The sequence below is a fragment of the Marmota monax genome, unplaced genomic scaffold (assembly GCF_021218885.2).
Source record: "Marmota monax isolate L192 unplaced genomic scaffold, Marmota_monax_Labrador192_F-V1.1 WCK01_AAM20220418_F8-fsc00091, whole genome shotgun sequence".
NCBI classification, from domain to species: domain Eukaryota; kingdom Metazoa; phylum Chordata; class Mammalia; order Rodentia; family Sciuridae; genus Marmota; species Marmota monax.
Window position 1 is genome coordinate 385,922 of NW_026692434.1, and position 19,226 is coordinate 405,147.

The 19,226-nt window shown below is 35.0% G+C and overlaps 1 pseudogene; it reads left to right on the forward strand.

Annotated features, from left to right (window-relative positions):
- Nucleotides 1-233: 233 nt before the first annotated feature.
- LOC124091819 (dynein regulatory complex protein 8-like) overlaps nt 234-19,226 on the forward strand; it is a 57,298-nt pseudogene continuing 38,305 nt past the window's right edge.

The following is a 19,226-nucleotide window of genomic DNA, read 5'->3' on the forward strand; positions in this document are numbered from 1 at the left end:
CTACTTAGAGATAACTATTATGTAGAAAAATAGTTTAAATAATCTTCTGTATGTCTCCATCCACAATAATGAGTCACTCAAAAATAGAAAAGAAAAACTTTACATTATTCTTGATCATTAGCCCAGAATACTAAAATTAGTCTAATAAAAGTTAATTAATGAATTCTAAATTAAAAAGAAAAGGAGAATTAATGGGGAGATAGTAAGAGAGGAACAATGAAAATAAGAAAAAAATGGGAGGCAAGAAGCGAGATGGGAATGAAAAGACACCAGGTACGTATCAGCTTCTATCAAATCATACCATTTTTACGTGCTTAGTTCCTGCATAGCACCTTTTGGAGACTTCTTTGTAAAACATCACAAGTGTATTTTGAAAAAAAAATACATTTATATAGTTTTTCAGTTAATATCACTGATGAAATTGTTTAATATTAGTGAATGTCTTTTATTGATTGTTCTGCTACTGCAAATAAAATATATTTTTTTCATTTTACATCAGTAAACTCCACTGTTTTCTGTACCTTTAAATGTGCATTGACTGATAAATTGTTCTTAATGTATTCACTCTGAATTCACCAAGAAACCAAATTTCCAATGAAACTTTTGCAGCAACATTGACATAATTTAGTGTATCATTTTGAAGAATTTAAATAGCAATAAATTGTAGCCTTTTTGGTACATCATTTTCTGACTTTTGTTATATACTGGTTTGTGAAACAATTAAAAACTGAGGGGAGTAATTGGAAGAGGACATGTCTTTGATCTTTAGGGATCTATTTCCACTTAATTCTGCCATTAGTTGGACATTTTCTTGGACACCATGATTTATGAAGTCTGATTAATAATCACCTCAGAACTGCCCACATTTGCCTGCAAATAGTGCTCTGTTGAACTTCCCTTCCTCTTTCTAATTCCAAGTTATTTTCAATATTAGAAAAATCAGTTAAATTTGAAAAAAAAAAGATTTTACATATACATCAGCTCTGCTTTTATCAAACAAAAAAAGCAGAGTATTTTATGCCTCTTTAATAGGTTAGATTATATGCATTTTACACATATCCTGGGTTTTCTATTACAATCGAACACCAAGTTTTGATAGACCTGAATCTCTCCTCTTCTTAGTTTGCACTACAGTTAATGACAATCATATGCAGAGTTGAATTTCCTTATATTTGAGTAAATCAAAAGTAATTAAAGTCTAGAAGGTGAAAAAAAGATTTGTTCTATAGAGAAAATAAAAGAAAACTGCTAAAGACTAAGGTGTTCTGTTTGGCTTACTTTCTGTAGAACAATCAATACCCTGATTCTCCACTTACTTTACTTTTTAAATACATTTAGTACTTTTATATTCAATCCATTTTTTTCATTCAGTGGCAGTTAATTATAATGCATATTTTGTTTTTGCATTCATCTTTAGACAAAAATTCCATTGCTTGTTGAAAAAAAAAACTTAAAACATTCTTTTAAAAAGTTGCCTGTTGTTTGTTGTGTGATGATCTCAGAAAAATGAATATAATAAGAGATGAGCCAATATGTGATTAGACATAATATGGTGTAAACCTCAATTCTTAATTTTTTTACATTTATTCTTGGTGGTGGCAAGTAACCTTAACATGAACAATCTTACATCCTCATTTCTGTCCAACTACAACCCATAGCACCACTTCCACGTCCACTTCACCCCAAACTCAATCCAGAGAACAGTAGACACGCTCTCAGGGCATACTAAATTAAACAGAAAATTAGAGTCAAATTTCATTAGGTTAGAAGTATGAATGTGGAGACTTCCTCCTGGAAAGGGCAAATCTAAAATCAAGTACTGATGATCCATAGGACTGCCTCTATTGAAAGGAAACAAAGATGAATTTTGTTGGAAGAAATAGGACACCAAGCTGGTAATGATAGTTCTGAAAGTTCAATGTTATCTCCATGTTTATGATGCAGGCCACAAACTGACTTGCATGGGCCATGCTATTACTGGATGATACTAAATCTTCAGGGAATTGATCTATATTGAGGAGCTTACCATCTGATTAGGGCCTCCCTGATTCCAGGCCTGGGACCTCTTAATGACCAATTCTCAATGACAGTTAATGTACTCCACTCTTGGAACCTCTGTGGTCAGACAGATATGTGTGTTAAAAGAGACAATTTTGGCGTAGGTAACTAGGATTCTAGTAGCAGAGGCCAAAGTATGGCTTACAACACTGTATGTGAAAGCTATGGGAAGATGATATTGATGGAAAGTTCCCAGAAGATCAAGGTAAGCTGCAGTCTATGCAGGAGAAATGCCCAGAGGAATCTGACACAAGTCAATTATTCCTCTTGGTACTATGAATAACAATGAGGAATAGTTACTTTTAACATTTGGGAAGACATGGGACTTCTGATGATTTCTGGAAGGTGAAAAAATAATTATTCTATAGAAAATAAAAGAAAGTGACTAAAGACTAAGATATTGTGCTTGGTTTACTTTGTGTAGAACAAACAGTAGTGTTGTGTTGCATGAGAATTATTTAACACTGCTTGTTTCCTTGTCCATTTCTAAGATGTTATTTTGTTTCCTTGGGTCTGGCATACTTCAAATCTTAATGCTATTCAAGAGAAGAATTGCTTTCTGAAGGGAGAAGGATGAGTAGGTTATTTGAATCTGTATGTGTGTATGTGTGCGCACATGTCAAAATCATAGTGTGTTGCATTGCATTGCTTTTGTCTTCATTATAATTTTCTCTTTTTTACTGATTAATCAGAAAGATTGGTTTTATGATACCTTGTGTGTGTTGTCAAAGTGATAAGATGAAGCAATACAATAATAGGTTTCAGATTCTCACATTTCGTAAAGATCCCAAAAGAATCTTATAAATAGGAGATTCTTTTTTATCTATGTTTTGGTACTGGGGAATAATCCCGGTTGTTCAATCTGAGCTACATCCTCAATTCTCCTTATTTATATATTTACTTAGAAACAAAGTCTCCCAAAGTTGCTGAGGCTAGCCTCAGACTTGTGATCCTCTTCCCTCAGTTTCCAGAGTTGCTGTGATTATAGGTCTATACCACCACACCTGGCCTAAAGAGGATATTATTAAACTTTAGGACTACAGAGGAGAATCTAGAGGTTCTGTGAAATTAAATGGAAAATATTACACTATTTTTATCACTTAGCCCTAATTTCATTTTATGATTTCTTTTAATTATTTATGTAGAAATAAAGCTCAAGAGAATTAAGTTTGGAGACATTGTTTCTGAGAGAAAATTAAATGTTTTATATTATTTAAACCTGTTGCCAATAACCCAATCTTTATGATTATAATTCTATCAAATAAGCATAGTTATTAGATGCACTTCTCTATCAACATTTCTTGTGCATGAATTATATATCATTATAAATGCATAATGCAGTATAATATGATTTATTTTCTTTTTCTTTTTATATTTTTTTCTTATTTTCTTTTTTATTGATTTTTTAAAAAAATAAGTAACAGCAGAATGCATTACAATTCTTATTACACACATACAGCACAATTTTTCATATCTCTGTATACAAAGTATGTTGACACCAATTCGTGTCTTCATACATGTACTTTGGAAAATGATGTCTATCACATTCCACCATCCTTGCTAATCCCCTGCCCCCTTACAGATACCATTATTTTTTTAACGTTATTCTGAGAAAGGATTTACAGATACCTTAGAGAGTCAGAGAGAGCTATTGACACCAAAGTCTAAGACCCTTGACTGAAAGGACTTTCTAAACTGTCATCCTTCTATAGAGAACTCTTGATCTGGGAAGACCTTGAGCTATGAGGGCTTTGGAGGCCTGTGCAGCATCTGGGAAGACACCAACTTCTGAGAAGATAGTTGCTGAAATTAGCACCACCACCCAATGTAACTAGTTATTTGATGTCAGGGTCAAAAATTCTTATATGTCCTTGGAAAGACTCAAAATCAACACAGGGCACTGTGTCAAGAAGCATGTTTAAGGACACAGTTTGGCTATCTCAGGTACCAGTGGGATGGGATGTGGGAATATTACAGATAAATTTTCTCAGTATTTTCACAGCTTTGTAAAAACCAAAATCTTGCCATGCCTTGGGTTGAAATTGTCCAACAATGTCTTTGTTGAACATTCCTATTACGGTGGTGCTATGGGAACACAGGATACAACACATGTTGATTTCAACAAAAATTTTTCAGCCTCCTTGTATTTGGGAAATGAGGTACAGATTGCAAAACATAATATCTCTAAAAGGAAATCTGGATGACATTTTGTATCATAAATATTTTATTTTCTATTTGTATAAATATTATCCTTTATTCAATATATTTTTTTAATTCAACAAAAATAAATTTCACCAAAACATGGGATGTTAAAACTTTAAGCTTTCAATCTTGCTAGGTTTGGGTGTATGTGTGTGATTATGTGTGTGTGTGTGTTTCTGTGTATGTGTGCTTGCATATGCACACATGCTTTTGCAAGTGTGGGCATTTTTTATTAAGTAAACAATTTATTTCCTACTTTTAGGTGACTCATGCTGGCCAAATTTAAGTGCTACCTATTGGTTTTGCGAAAGATTAATAAATTCTCTGGCTCTTTCATTCTTTACCCTGCAGGAGAGACATGCTTCTCTTTTTCCATCTGTGGTCATTCTCTACTGTGCAATAACTGAAAATCAAGAGGCTCTTTGATTCTCCTCCCTCAGGTGCTCAGAATCACTTTCCTAAAGCTGTTATTACATTGAAGGACGTGAATGTTAGTACATTTACTCAGAATTTGCTTTAAGCATTTCCAGTGAACAGATATGAATAAGGCCTTAATTTTCAACCATCTGTTTTCCTTCTACAGTGTAAGTTGAGAAATATATTCTGAGTTTTAGTTGCTATTTTCTTTTCTGGGTTAGATTTTTTCCTTGTTTTTCAAAAATCATCGATGCTGAAAATTCTTCCAATGTCAGTAAAAACTAAAAAGTGTCAACAAAATTACCAGTGAGGAAATGGATGTTTTTATTAATTATGAACTTTGACAAGTATAATATTCATTGTTTCTCATTTTAGATGCATTAACATGCATCTTTTTAATGAAATTTGATCAAACTTTTTATTCTCAGAAACTATATATGCTTTAAAAAATGAACCAATTATTGGATCAAAGTTTCATCTTATGTGAAAGGTTGACCTCAGAAGTACTTTCTTGAAAGCATTATCATCATTTATTATTACAGCTTTATATGCTTCTTAGTTTGCTGCTTCTTTTCCCTCTAAGACTAAAAATGAGCCATGAGCTTTCTGACTGTATAATTAGACAATAAAACCTATAAAAGCATTCAATTAACATTTTAATGTGCTTCCACGTTTTGCGTGTGTTTATTAGATATATCTTATAAATGTAAAGTTTTATTTGACAACTAACAGTCAAAGAAATTTAGACGAGGTCATATTTCCTCAAACTGGAAAACTTTAGTAGCAGTTTTGTGAATAGGAAGGGGGAAATAATATAATTTTGTATATGAGACTGCTATTTGAACCCTTTTACCCTTGTTCATGAGACTGCTATTCCAGGAGTACAAACTTCATTCATATCTTGATTGATATACTACAAAAGAATAAGAATGAGAAAATTCGTGATCCTATGTGGTAAATTTTGATGTGGTTCTAATTGAAAAGTAATGCTGTTTCCAATGTAACTTATATATCTTAAATATATTTAAGCATGTTTTACTGCTTTCAGCAAATAAATAACTGAAAATCTAAATAAAATTAATAGATAACAATTTGGTATACACTGTAGTAAGGTTTATGAACTATTGTTTTATTTGAAAGTATACAGTTAATTTATTGGTACATTTTTAACCTGTCAAGGGTATTTCTCATTGACCTAAGCAATCTTCTTCATGTGATTTTTTTTCCAAGACTGTCAAGAATTTGACACATTTTTTAAGAATTTTGTTATTTTAAAATGTTCCTTTTCATCACTTGTTCTGTTTTCATTCTCCAAAGACAGACCACATAAAATTTCATATTTATAGACAATAGATTTAGCATGTGGGGTCATCTGGAAGATTTATTACCTCACTCAATAATTGGAAAAATATCATGAATAGATTGAAACTCAATTCTGTTTTTCACTCCAATTCATGGAAATATTATTTACTATACATCTGTGCTAAATGAACCAATACTGTGGCTTGAAATTTTGTCTATTCAATCCTTCTATTTAATTAATAATAAGAACTGTATAAAAATGACAAACCAAGAAACAGGGTATCAAGTAAGTAAGACTTATAATAGAAAACAAGCGATATCAAAATGGGCCAACCACATGCTTCTTGCTAAATCTTCCAATTCCTCCCAGGAATTCATAAAGCCTTATTTACATGGTGAAGACTTTACTTCCAGAACATCGAAGTTTCCTCAAAGCAAGATAAGCAAACAATCACGGAAACAGCAAACAAACAAATGAACAACCACTGAAACAGCAATTACAGCCATTTCAGGTATTATGTACTCTGTCCACACCCTTTGGAGAAAATGCTTGATATCTGAATACACTGCATTATTACCTATCTGGCCACAGAGAGTAAGCAATTAGAACAGATTTAGCAGTGGGACACAGGTCTTGTAATGCTGGTGCACAGAGAACAAGGGTTTGGGGTTCAAATGGCAGTTAGGGAGAGTCACTGACAAAGGCAGGAGGGGACCTGTAAGTTTTCTAGAAAGACTATTGGTTTATTCTTTGGCACATATGTAAAGGATGCTGACTACTGGCCTATGATAAAATTTAAGAGTATTTTCCAATATCTCAAAATAGTAAGTATTTTTATAATACATATTCAAGAAATTCAAGAAAAATGTCTTAAAAACTTGAGGGCATGGACTGAATCAAAGTTTAGAATTAATTATTTTAGTAGCAAGTGAAGTAACAAGGATGTACTGGAGACTATAAAAAAAGAGAAGTTTTTGTTCAGTTTTAAAACAAGAAAAATACACAATCATTAATTTCATTCTGATTCTCTGGACCGACAGGCTGGAGAATGGTATCCCTTTCTTTTAAAGTGGTTCCCTTTTCCTAGTCCTCATTGAATCTAGTGTAAGGTACAGTGCTGCTCTTGAGTCAGGGCAGTTCCTTAGGTTATAGTTAAATCTCCTTTCTGTGCAAACTGTCCAATAATGAAGACTGTATTTTTGAAATCTTTATGAATTTTTTTTTTTTTTTTTGGTCAGCTCTCTGGAGGGAGGTATGCCCTCCCCCATGGTAGTAGCCATGTGCCTAATGATGATGCAATTTATTTCTGTCTTCTTTTCCTACCTCTTTTATTATTCAAAAAATCCACTATTGCTATTCTTCAGCTGATTGCTATTTCTCTGAGTTGGAATCTAGGACTTCTCCTCTCCTCCCCTTTTTCATCATGAAGCTAACCAGCAGTAGATTTAATTCAATCTTGGGAAGCATACAGTATACACTGGTGCTACTTACCCTCTATTTTCCCCCTATCATCTCAGTTGTTATAGCCAGATTCTCTATTTCCTTCACTCAGGCAACTGATTACAAATATGTCAGAGATTCTCAATCTATGATTCATTTCATTAATTTCCAAAAGTTTTACCTTTTTATCTCCCATGGTTGGAAGATTTTTTTCAAAACCTTTTCATACAGTTTGATATTCATTCTTTGGCTGTATCCAATCTACGGGTTTAGGCCAACTATTTACTTTGGAGAAAAGTCCATATTTTACTTCTTGAAATTTTATGTATTTATTTCATACCTTCTAAAAATATATTTTTCTCTTTAAAGTTTTGGGAGGTTTTAAGTCTATTAGTGTGTATTCTATACGCTTTTAATGGATCTATCTTCATTGAGTCTTTGATGTTCACAGTGCTAAAATATATTGTGAATATTTATTTGTAATATTTATTCATAGTAATATTTATTCATAGCAAAATACATGAAAATTTTCCTTAAAACACCTTTGGAATGGATTTGAGGTTAATTTTTTATGATTCCTTAGAGAGAACAAATAAGAAACCTGTCCTGTCATGCTAGCCTATTTCATGATTTACAAAGGGAAGATCATTACACAATTGTCTCAGGTAGAGATTTGAGTTCTGTTCTAGGGAAAAAACTTTGTCTTCATCTCCTATATTAGTTGAGAGTTCCTGGTTCACAGATCAAAGTTAACCATGTATTACTGTAAACACAAATAGATAAGAGTTGCTCCCAGATGTGGTTTCTATTAAGTAAACTCATAAACAGAAAGAAAAGATTGTGATTAAATAATTAATTATTATCATGGTTTATAAAGAAATATTTGAGTTTTATGTTCCTTTGTTTATATCGTGAAGGCGTTTTTAAAATTTTTATTTGTTCTTTTTAGATATACATGATAGTAGAGTATATTTTGACATATTTATTAAAAACACAGAGTATATCTTTTTCAAATTAGGATTCCAGTCTTGTGATTATACATCATATAGAGATTCATTGTGGTGTATTTATATATGTACATAGAAAACTTTGTCAGATATTTATAAAATTTCTTTTTTCAGCAAGTATTGTTTCTCAGATTTTGAGTCTTCACTACAACTTTGACAAATATTTATTATTTAATGGACAAAATGATTAATAACATGTCTAGCATTATAACTGAGAGCTTGCTTTGTAAGAGAAGCAGATTTTATGTGATGAAAGTTTTTCTTCCTTGTATTAATGCAATTTAAACTATATAAGCAACAGTGAGACCCACTGAATGCAGAGCATGTGTGAAATTGCATTAAAACTTGAAAACTTTAGAGGATAAATGACATATAATTTGACAAACTATATATGTAGTTACTTAATATAGGTTTATTTTTAGTAGAGAGATGAGAAATTCAAGTTTAAATTCAAAATTTTATATAATGAGTTCAATAACTTCTCACATTCACTAGGTTTGTAACATATTCGAACTTGTACTTAAACATATATTAATCTATGTACTAACATAACTGCTGAGTAAGATCCTTAAGTGTTCATCTTCCCATACATATATATAGTTTAGCACTGATTCATGTACCAAACTGATAGGCAACAGGTAGACATGAGCAGTGGGAACATGGCAAAGAAGAAATTACTGAGCCCAAATGATAACTAGCAACAGGTTTTTAAGGAAGTCATCCGGGCCATGCTCTGATTTAAGATAATAACCTATAACAAACAACATATTATACATAAATTTGTCTACTTCAGTTTCCTTCTCATATTAAGTGGAAGATAGGTAGATGGCTCTGACCAGAGACTGGAAACTCAACAGTCCCAAAATCAATGAAAAGTTTCAGAAAAAATTTATTGGTGCATGCCAGGATGATCAAAAGTTTCCTTTAGGTCCTTGACATAATATTTAATCTTATTGTAATTATAAATTTCCATCCTAATGAAAACTGCCTCTTCACCCCAATAAAGGCTGGGGTACAAAAAGGGAATAGTTGCTGAGAAAACCTACTTTCTCCTTAGTAGATTCTGTTTTTGACCTTTTTTTGTCTTCTAATACATTTTGCTATCTTTTGACTACACTTCATGTCTTGCATGAAATCTTCTCTAGCAGGAACACAAGAGCTAAGCACAACCTCTTCTAACAAAACTATCTGCTCAAGAAATAAGGAGATCACAGGATGCCCATAGTGCCTGATTCTTATAACAACACAAAAAAAGACGTATTAAAGAAGGCAATCAGAAAAGCATCACTCAAACTACAACTCCCCAAACTGCAAATAACACAGTATGGAGAAAATCATTTTTGGGTGAAGGAGCAGGAATTAAATCTAGGCCACAATCCTGAAACAAGTACCATGAATACTAGGATGAAGCTCAGTGCTAACAGACACTCAGAATCCATCCCCAAGTCAATATCCATGGATTGAGCCTCTGGAACTGGGTTGGTGAAGAGGTAAAGAGAAGGCCTCCATCACGCCACTCCCAAACATGGAAGCAAGGTTCTAACCACTGGAGAGCTTAGAACAAAAACTAGTATGTCTTTCTATGAAGAATATCACCAGGCCCACCACGATGAGAGTAAAAACTAGGCAGAGATAAACATTACTATGCTCAGGCCATAATCACAGAGGTGATTCTCCACCTATTTTGACATCAGACAGAGATCTCTTTGCACAGTGTACAAACTCGAGTTTTGACCTTCTTTAGATGTAACCCCAAAGAGGGCCTGGAGCATTCTTGAGAATGTGCAGATCCTTGTGGCTGTGAGACTCAGGAGTAAGATAGTCTAGCATCTTTACTGACAAATGAGTAGCATCTTCAGGACCCATTTTCAGATGTTGGGCAACACAGCTGTTGCCAGGCCTGTGCTCACAGATGAAGCTCTGGACCTGCTTTACCATCAGGCATATCATCTTTCTACCAGGATTGGTGGGAAAAATCTGTGTTTCTACATGCATCACTATTAGCTATAGTACTATCCTTGGGGTGCCACTGATATTGTGTGGGTATATACACCTTTGCATAAGTTTAGGTGGCCTAGCACCTGTCTACAACAACATTATTTAAACCACAGTTAGCACAATGTGCAGTTAAAACTCCATAAGGACAGGGTAATAAGCACAGGACTTTGACCTATAATTTATTGTTGAGATGGTGAAATTTAACATTTGATTAATCCCAATTCCCATCTTCAGGTCTCCCTCCAGACAGAGAATCTGGAACATCCTTAGTATAAGTGGAAGATGTATGGTTCTATGTTATCAGACTTCTCTCCTGGCTAGCATCATCTGTGAGTGAGTGCAGTAGTATTAGGACATAATTACCGATCAACAGTAAGAAGCATATAGCTGTGTGGACCTTGATCCTACCCAAATGCTGTACTGGTATTGATGAGTTGTGCTGGGCTTAGGCTATGACATAGCTTGGTAGTGTTGGTAGTCACAGGCATGGGATAGAAGTCCATTCATTATGATTCTTCCCAGAGCTGACACCATAGGCCAGTGATTGTGAATAATACACATGTGCTTCTCCCATCCCAAAGAGACGCTCAAAGTACTTCCTCTGTTCATTCTGGACAAGAAACCAGCTGTGGTTTTTGAGACAAGCTAGAGGCTTAGATCACCTTCTAGTGATGAAATACAAAAATATGCTAATACTGACTTCACACAAACCTGAAATGGGCACATTCAGTGCTTGAACATAGAAGTGATTATAGGTGGAGATAAAATTATCAGCCTACTTACAGTTTGTGGATTAATAGGCACAGATTAAACCATAATAAGGAAACTGGAATAAATATCTAATTCTATGGAAACTGGAATAAATATATAACTCTTCAATGTCCAGATAATACTGCATGCCAACAATCATCCAGAGTTTTCAGGAAACCATGACCTCATATAATAGTCAGAATAAGGTACCAGAAAATGACCAAGAAATAATCAGTAAGAGGTAATAGATGGAGAAATTAAAACAATGTTTTAGGAAAATTTAACAAGATTGTAGAAAACAGAAAGAAATAACTCAATACTCTAACAAAGAAATTTACTAAATAAATCAAATTAGTAGTAAAATGAACTGGGCTTTGGAAAAAGTTCAGTGGTGCAGCATTTGCCTAGCATGCATGAGAACATGGGGTCAATCCCCAGCACTACAAAAGAAAAAAGGGAATAAAATATCAAACTGACAGAAATCATTAAGCTGAAAAATATACTAAGAAAAATGTAAAATATAATAGTAGGCATCAATAGCAGGATAAATCAAACTGAAGATAGAATCTGTAAGCACAAAGACAAGTATTTGAAAGTACATAGTTGAAGAAAAAAGTATAAAGAGAATTTTTGGCAATTTATGAGATTTTTGGACAGTATATAAAAGTAAATATTCAGGTTATTGGGGATTAAGAGAATCTTCAGGGCACCAAGGATTAGAAAGTTTTTCATAAAAACAATAGTAGTAAACTTTCAAAATCTGGAGAAAGAATCAAATATCTAAGGCAGGAAGTTTGATGATTACCATTTGTACCTAACTCAACCAATTATATCCTAAGACCTGTTATAATCATTTCTCAAATATAAAAGATAAAGAAAAGATTTTCAAGGCAACAAAAGAAAAGAACAAATAGTACAAGAATGTCGAGTTTGCCTGGCTGTAGATTCTCAGCAAAAATTTGTAGGCTAAGAGAGGGTAGCTTGAGAGTTTCACAATAATTAGGGCAATAAAAATGTCAACTGAATATATTGTATCCAGCAAAGCTATTTTTTTCAGAAATGAAGATGAGATAAAGACATTTTCAGATAAACAAAAACTCAAAAAAGAGAGTTCTTCAAAATGAAAGAGAAAGACATTATCCAGAAATCATGCCATTGGCTTCTTTCATTCTTAGTCAGCTTTTTTTGTCACTCTAACCAAAATATTGGACATGAACAACTTAGAGGAGGAAAAAATTATTTATCACTCACAGTTTCAGAGGTCTCAGTCCTTAGTAAGTTGACTTCATTGCTCTGTGCTCAGGTAAGGCAGTGCATCTTGGGGGAAAGCCCAGGTAACGAAAGCTGCTTAGCTCATGGCTGGGTCAGGAAGCAGGGAGGAAGGAAGGGCAGGGGGGAAGATGTACCCTTCCAGAAAATATTCTCAGTGACTCACCTCCTCCAGGTAACCTCCATTTGCCTACAGATACCACCCAGTCAGTCCTTTCAAACTAGGATGGACTGTTTAGGTTACAACTCTCACAATCTAACCTTTTCACCTCTGAATATTTCAACATTAACATGAGTTTTGGGGGGACATCTCATACCCAAATCATGACAATAGCCAAAAGAGAAGAAATCAGAATGTCAAACATGTATCAATATTCTCATATTTATTGAAGCCCTGTTCCACAATATCAAAGAATCATAATAAATTTAAGTGTCCATCATCTAATGAATAAGTAAATTGTGACATATATGTGTGTGTGTGTATATATATATATACACATATATATAATGTATATACATCCATGCATATGTATATAAAATATATCATAATATATATGAAATGGAATATTATATAGCCATAAAATAAATGAAATCCTGACATCTGCAATAGCATTGATAGAACCAAAGATTATAAAGTTAAGTGAAATTATTCAGGTACAAAATTACAAAGTACTATGTGTTCTCCTATATGTGGAATCTGATGTTTTATAAAAGTGGAAAGTAATACAGTGGTTATTATGTTCAATTATAAGATGTTCCCATAAAACTTATATGTGAGACAATATGAGAAAACTCAAGGGTTATGAGGGCCTTAACTTAGTTAGAGAACTAATCCTCTGATAGGGATTAAATGGATGATAACTGTATGCAAGTGGGGTATGGCTGGAAAAGATGGGCATTGGAACATGTATTTGAGGTACATATTTTGTCTGTGATGAAGAGAATCTCTGTCTTCTTCCTGATCAAGTCCTGAGCCACTTTCCTCCACCATACTTTTCTTCCATGATGTTCTGCCTCAACTATAGCCCCAAGGAGTAGAGCTGGCTGTCTATGGACTGAGGCCGCTCAAACCATGAGCCCCCAATAAACTCCTTTTTCCTCTAAAATTGTTCTTATTGGATTTTTTAGTTGCAGCAGTGAAAAGCTATCCAAAAGAGAAATTGGAACAAGGAGTGGGGTCATTGATATCAGGAACCTGACCATAAGGTTCAGAATAGTTTTGGAATTTGTGGGAGAACTTTTGGGATGGTTAATCATGAAAACCGGAAATGTTTTAGATTGTTGTGAGCAGAGCTTAAATGGCAATTTTTGTGGAAGCTAAGAAAACCAGAATTCTGACAGGACTGGGCAAAAAGTTAAGGCTGTCATGAGGTTTCAGAGGAGGAAGATTCTATTGGAACTTTGACTATAGGCCTTTCATGTCACATTTGTGCTAAGGGGTTGTGTGCATTTCTGCCTGTGTTCTGAGGCTTTCTGTGAGGCTGAATTGAAATGTGATGGACTTCTTAATTGGGTGGAAAATATTTTCAGACAGCATAGTACAGCATAGTAGTCAGCAGTGTCACAGATATCAGTGGCAGCTTTTAGCCAAGTTTATTGTGATTATAAGAAGCATAAAACAGAGCAGATAGATTTGGGGGGTGAACTTGAAAGGTGTGAGTAAAAACTCTGGTAAGGAAGGTGCAATTGTTAAAGACATTACAGCCACTGAAGAAATGCTGTGGACTTTGCCCAGAGACAATATAAAAGATGGCTTGAAGGCATCTCAGGAATTGGCAAGATCACACCCATCTCAGGCACAAGGGAGTAAGAAAAAAAAAAAAAAAAAAAACAACTTTTTTTTTTTTTTAATAAGAGATCAGTAGGACACTCTGCCTGTACTGTGTACTGTTTTTTCCTGGATACTTGGCTACTGTTTGAGATGTTGGTAGACCTTGGCAGCAACCACATGGTGCTGTTTCTGTAGGATTGCAGGGTGATAAATTAGGAGGTCATAGAGAGTTCCACCAGGATTTCAAAGGAAGGCCTGGGAGGCCAGGAAAAGTGCAGCAGGTTTGATGTCCCTGTGGACAGTCTCTGAGAGGGCACTTCCTAAAGATGTGAAGATTGAGAAACTGATGGGACTCCATTTTTGAAAAACGCTTCTACCTTAAAGCCTGTCCAAGGAAGGGAGTGTGACCCTTGTCCTTGGAAAAACCCACAGAGAGCTCCAAGGCACATACCCACCCTGTTGAGTTATTTGTCTGAAAATAACAGGAGAGATCTATGGCACCAGGTGTCCCTGACTCAGTTAGGCTGGTGAGGACCCATAGCAACCCCCTAGCAACCACCAATCAGCATGAGACAGGGAAAATACCCGGGATGCCATATGACCCTCCCAGTAGTTTATGGTGGCTGATAATATGTTGGGAAGCCATATAGTTCAACAGGTACTCCCCTCGTGGCTTAAACCAATCAGTTCAAATGAATCCTGCTCTTATACTAACCAATCACACTTACCCAACTTGTTCCCGCCAGGGAATGTGCTAATCATGTTTTAGAGTTGTTCTATGATTTTCCTGTGGTGTGTGATGATTTGCTAAGAGATGCTATGATGCATGAGAAGTCCCTGCCTTCCCCAAAGATTGTATAAAACTGCTGCAAACCCTGGGCTCCGGACCTCTCAGCGCCACCAGTTGCTGTGTGGGGGAGGACCGAGCTAGCTCACAATAAATACCTCTTTGCTGCTTACATGGATCTTGGTCTCTGGTGGTCTTTTGGGGTCCTGAATTCGATCATAAGAAGGATGAAGCCTAAGCTGCAGTGGAGACCCCCAAGATTAAGAAATGTTAAAACCATGTAACATCTGCCCAAGGAAAGCTACAGGAATTGAGCAGACACAAGCTAACAGAGAGGACATGTGGGCTGCAACCAGCAAAGCCATTGGGTGGAACTATAAAAGATTTTTGAGAGTCCATCAAAATTCCCTATATTCCAGATGCTGGACACAGAACCACAGGACTTTTTTGCCCACTTGAACTTCAGTCTTGTTTTGGTCCCATCCCTTATTTCTATGCCCCTATTTTTCTGAAGGGAAATGTTTACTCTGTATCTTTATATGTTGGCTACTTGCAAATTACTTTTGATTTTGACAGGAGCTCATGATACAAGTTTGTCATGAGTCTCCAAGAAGACTTTGGAGTTGAAGTTTTGGGTAATGCTTGACCTTTTGAGACTATGGGTACTCTTATAAATGGATATTGTGAGATTATCTTGAGCTTTTGGGGACCAGTGACAGAATGGTATGTTTTAGATATTAGATGTCCCCCAAAGCTCATGTGTAAGACAATACAAGAACATTCAGAGGTGAATTTATTGAATTATAAAAATTCCTAATCTAATCAGTGAATTAATCCCTTAGTGAATATAACCTAAGTGGCACCTGAAGGCAGGTAGTATGTGGCTGGAGAGAAAGGCATTGGGGGAATGCCTTTAGGTTATATATTTTGTCTGTGGTGAGATGAGTTTCAATTTCTCTCTCTTTCTCTGTGCTTTCTGATCAAGTTTTGAGCCACTTTCCTTCACCATACTTTTCTGCCATGATATTCTGCCTCACCTAGACCCATAAGGAATGGATCTAGCTATATGCAGACTGAAACCTCTGAAACCAGGAGCCCCAACATAATTTTTTTCCTCTAAAATTGTCCTTGTTCTTTTAGTCATAGCAGCAAAAAAAGCTGACTAAAACAGTATTGTACAGTATTTGAAATTTTCTAAAGGAGAATATGTTAGGTATTCTTGCATTCAACCAAAAAAGTGTAACTATATGAGGTGATAGAAATGTTCATCAGTTTGATTGCAGAAATTATTTCAGAACATATGTGTATATTGAAAACTCACAGTGTATATTTTAAATATATGTTCATTTTATTTATAATTATTCCTCAGTATAAATGGAAAACAACATAATGATAAACATAATATAATGAATTGAATATATATTTTGAATTGGTTATGAAGCAAATAGTAATGCAGCCATTTATAGTAGTGTTATTTTGACAAAGTTACATAAAGCAAGGAAAATTTAATTAAGTTATTTTCCTTACTTTATTCATCTGAAAAATGAATGTGCAGATAGTATTCAAGTCCTTTAATTTTGCTTTTATTTTCATTATTCTACAATTACATTATGATAATTAACTCTGTTTATTAGAGTTCTTTATTTTTCTAAAGACTAAACAATAGAATTAATGCTTTGCTTACCTCTGTTTTTCATATTCTCTTAAATCTACAAGTTCAGTTAGTAATTTGATTCTAAGTATATATGCTACCTTGTGATTTTGATATATTTACATTTTTCTTAATTTGTTTATTCATTTTATGATTATTTCTAAGTGAGCATTGCTTAGCAGACACCAATCTTTTGGCACTGTGATCTTGTCTCCAGCCTTTGAAACCATAAGAAATAAATGTCTACTCTTTATAAAGTACCCAATCTAAAGTATTTTGTTACAGAAAACAAACTAAGATAATTTCTTCTGTTTTGTTAATCAACTAGTGCAGTGTTGAATACTGAAAGTAGTTAAAAATGGTTAGATTTGAATAATGCACTGATAACACTGCTAATGGAAAATGGAACACTGGAAGCCCATTGTATGCAATGGCAAAATATTTATGTAAATCATCTTTGGCATTTTCCTGAGATAAAGTGTCTATAGCAGGTGACACTATTGGATATCAAGTTATCATTATGTTTTAATGGGAATTTATGGCTATAGTGTGGGACAGGAAAAGCTGGATTATGGGATTAGTGACAAAGAATTTTGGAAAGATGGGACACAACATGTCAGAAACTGTCATACAAGTGAATATTAATTAAGTCCTTCTCTAATAAATGAAGTTTACAATAGTCAGGTAAAAAAAATGACCAGTATTGCAGATGTCAGTCTGCCTTATGTTCCTGCTATGCTAGTGATTGACCAATGGGCTCATGAATCCATTAATTAGCTAATTAATAAAGAATTAAGATATTAATGTTTTGTATAGGCTCAACAAACATGAATTTCCCTTTAGCATATCTAATAAGACTTCTTCCAGTGCTATATTCCCAACTTTTGAACATAAAAGATAAACATTGTCCTGCTATGGTAGTATTCTCTCATGATCCAGCCATCCCTTCATGGTATGTTGTTTACATTGAAGTATTCTCATCAGAGAGTAAGCACCAATTCATAATATGAATATGGTTCCCCACCTGCAGTGAAACAACATACATCTAAGGTGGAGTATTTGTGAAATCTGGAGGACTCACTTGTCAAGCAACCATTACTTCTATGTCCTTAGGTGCCTCAGTCTGGCTGGGCATGAATAACGGAGCCGCCACAAAGCCTTGTAGGTTCAAACAGCAGCTACTTTATTTCATCACTTACTGGCACTGCACAAGCGGTTTTCTGCAAACGCCACCCACTCGGCCTTCTCCCGGGACACACCACACACCAACCGGAAATCCCTCCTCTGGCACTTCCCCAACCAATGGGAACTCTCTGGGAATCCCCATGAGAACTCCAAAGTAGCAGGCCTCCAAAGTAGCAGGCCTCCAAAGTAGCAAGCTGAGGCGAACAGCAGGGGTCTAATATGCAATTGAATGCACAGCTTAACATAAGGATTATCATCTCAATGGCTTGCTATTGTCACCTCTCAACCACTCCTCTGGCAAAAATGCCATGCGTCATTCCGACTTGGCTATGGCTCTCAGCACTTAGGCACATGTTAATGGAATGTCACAGCAACACAATACCAACAAGACTATTTATGGTTCCAAAGTTTCAGGAACAAATTTTTGTTATCACATAGGCTGAAGAACCATGTCCAATTGATGTGTTAATTGAAACTGAAGGAAATATAAAATTGACAGTGGAAGAACATTTCTTGTACCAAAAACTGACTCATATCCACTAGCAGAAACAAGAACTATAGTGACTGGATATTATCCTTTCTTTGTTACGTATATATTTCATGATAATTTTACTTTTTCTATGTTCTTTGCATCAATGTTACATTGGTGATGATTATACCTTCCTTTTCAGAACTTAAATTACAGAATATCAAATTAAAAAATGAAATTGGTAAGAAAAAGAATAAATATCACTCAGATGTGAGAATTTCAGGTCTTCTATTTTTTGGAGGATCAGAAAGTCTTTATTTAGAAGAAGGATAAATGTATAATTTAGGCAGAGGCACGATGGTGCTGTTTTTATGGCAGCTGGAAAGAGAAATATGAACAAAAAGGAAGGCAAGAACTGTGAATATCCAAAGCTATGAGTTGTGTTGAATATTCCGCCCCCCCCCCCCCCCCCCCCCCCCGCTAAATTCTGTCCTGCATCTCAGAAGCTGGAGAATGAAAATTAGTTTTTCTAGAATGCCGCAGTCTGGCTGCAGCAAAATAAATGGGGGGCGGGGGGTGACAAGCAACTTGTGTAGATTGATACAGCAGGAATGGGAGCCGTTTATTGTAGGACAACAGAGGTATTTATACATTCCACACAGCTTATCTTAATTAGCATAGACTACATACAGCAGTCAACCAATAAGAAATCTCCACACTTAATGGCTAGCTGGCATTACTTCACAAACCACTCCCTCTGGCAAAATGCCAGGCGCCATCCAGACTTGTTTACAGACATTAACACTAGAATCCACTTCCTATCAGGTTTCTAGCTAGATTTCTTCAATTGGAAGCCTATGTGTGTAGAGCTGGAGTTTTGCTTCTGGTTTTTAAACATTCTCTTGAGGATCAGCTTTGG